This window comes from Papaver somniferum, chromosome 11 (assembly GCF_003573695.1).
Source record: "Papaver somniferum cultivar HN1 chromosome 11, ASM357369v1, whole genome shotgun sequence".
Lineage (NCBI taxonomy): Eukaryota > Viridiplantae > Streptophyta > Magnoliopsida > Ranunculales > Papaveraceae > Papaver > Papaver somniferum.
The window spans coordinates 89,745,455-89,747,951 of NC_039368.1; positions in this window are offsets into that span (position 1 = coordinate 89,745,455).

Below are 2,497 nucleotides of genomic sequence, written 5' to 3' on the forward strand. Positions count from 1 at the left end.
TCATCACTGACAGTAACTTTGTTTTTCTATAACCACCAGCAAGAGGGATGTCAATCCTCTATATATCAAGGGTCATTTTGATATGAAATCTCCTATCACAACTAAGGTATCTTCCCTAAGTATTAACTGTCTGTTTAAAGCACAATTAATCAAAAGAACAATATATAAAATTAAGCATGAGTTGCAGTTCAGCAACACTAGATGATTCTAACTACAATGGATGCCTGACATCCAATGTGAAAGACTAGTGTTGAAGCCCTAAGATGGAGTTTCACTATGAGCATTTACACACATCATGGCTACTGACAAGAGCATGAATAACAAGCAATAATCTAGGGCTTCATCTCAACCCTAGCAGAACAGGTTAGAACATAATTGATAGTGCAAAACAATTGAAAATAACACAAAACAGTTGAACTAAAAACAGGACAGTTGAGGAACTGGCTAGTCCAGTCCTCTTGGGTGAAACTCTGGCTAGCCCAGGCATATCTTAATTACATCACCCAACACATCTATTTATAGTCAATTACAAACCCTAAGAAAAATCCCCAAATTATTAAAATTAGGGTTTACCAAAAATTCAAAATTGACTCACCTAACCTACTGATAACAACCCTAATACGTCGACCCATGCCTCTAATTATACATTCAATCACTTTCCCCCCAAAATACCCAATTTATGAAATTAGGGTTTGATAAAAAATGAAATTAATTCATACCTAATCTCCGAAAACTGCTACTGACTTCGACCCATGCCTCTTATTCTTCTCCTGCGTCTCTAGCTACTTCCAATTGCTCTTCTAACTCGACCTAATTTATCAATTTTACACGTTAGGGTTTTGGAAGAGAAACGTGTAGAAATTGAGAAAATAGGTGGCTAGATAGATGGTAATGATGGTGGTGGAGATGGGTTATAGTGGTTGAGTGATTTGAGAGTTAGTAGAGGTGGTTGTGGTGGTGGTTGAGCGGGAACATGGAGTTGGTGTTGGCGGACATGGAGGAGGCAGTGAAGAAGAGGGTAAGAAGAAGGAAGAGCCCGATAGTTTTTTAGGGTTAGGTGGTGTTTGTTTTGGGTATAGGCTTTTTAGATTATGGTGTTGAGCGGGCGCATCAAATTTTGATGTTTAGCAAAGGGAAGATGTTGGATGAAAAGATGAAGGAATGATCCAACGACGCGATGGAGATGGGTGTGGAACGACCGTTGGATCTTAGATACATCAAAACTGACGGTCCAAGATGGAGTTAGGTGTTATAGTGTTAGACAGGATCTTCAGATTTTGATGCACTATAATGAAGCGACCGTAGGATGCTGAAATGATCCAATCTGACGGCTGAAGATGAAGGCGGGTATGGATATTGGAAATGGGTTTGGGTAAGGGTTTTGGACCTTGGGTATGCCAAGCCCATATCTTCTTTAAAAACAATTCTTCCTCTTCAAGCCCACTTCTAGCCTTTTGGTCTTGTGCACAACATTCTTCGCGGCTTCCTTGTGTAATTCCTCCCGGCTTTTCACCGCTTTTCTGCTCTTTTCCGCTCCGCTATTCATCCAAACTTAATTTATTACCTAAAAATGCAAAATTAATTAATAAAAATATTTATTCTTGAAAACAAAGAAAATACAGAATATGGGATAAAATGTAGAATTAATGCACAAAAGATGAGTTAAATGCCAAGAAAAATATATAGAAATATGCACTTTTTAGCACTCATCAATTGTACAGATTGATCTCTCGAATCTAAAAGTACTCCCGTGCAGTGCATTTGTTTAGGGTTTAGATTCGTTTCTCATTCACACACACCCCAAATTTACCAAAACCAGCAGAAACAATTTTTACCCCTCAAACACTATTGTATGTCATTGTGCAAATAGTGATGAAAAATAGAATGAATCCTTGTGTATTCTGCAGTATTGGTCGATCTCCGATCAACAATTTTTGTGCATATACTGTGTTGCTCCGTAAGTTCTCTTATGTCGAGCATGGCCAATTGAATTGATCATTTTTTTGTGTTTAATTTATCTATGTATTCCAATTGAACTAACCATGGGTTCTCTTGTGGTTATTTCAATTGAATTTTTGGGATACAAATTCATGTTTTCATGTGATTTAGTTTTATCCAAAGAAATCCTTATTTTCTTGTAAAAGCAAGGTTGCCTTTGTTGTTCTTTCGGGAATGACATTTTATGGGGGAGAGTTCTTTTTGAACTTGTGCTTAATTGCCAAATCTTTATGGGGAGTGTGGCTGTGGAATATTATAGGGGTTATCTTGTATCTTTATAAACTCCTTCAAGAATGCATTTAGCTTCGGCTTTATGATTGCATCTAAATTAGTTGGTATGTTATTCTCTTTTGGTCATGAAGTATCTCTATGAAAATTTCATGAGGATCCTACTAGTCTTCGTACCTTTGCTAATTTATATTGACAAAAATAGGGAGAATTAATGTGTAGTTTCATACTACAAACACACATGATTTACCGACCATTATGTAAGGGGGGG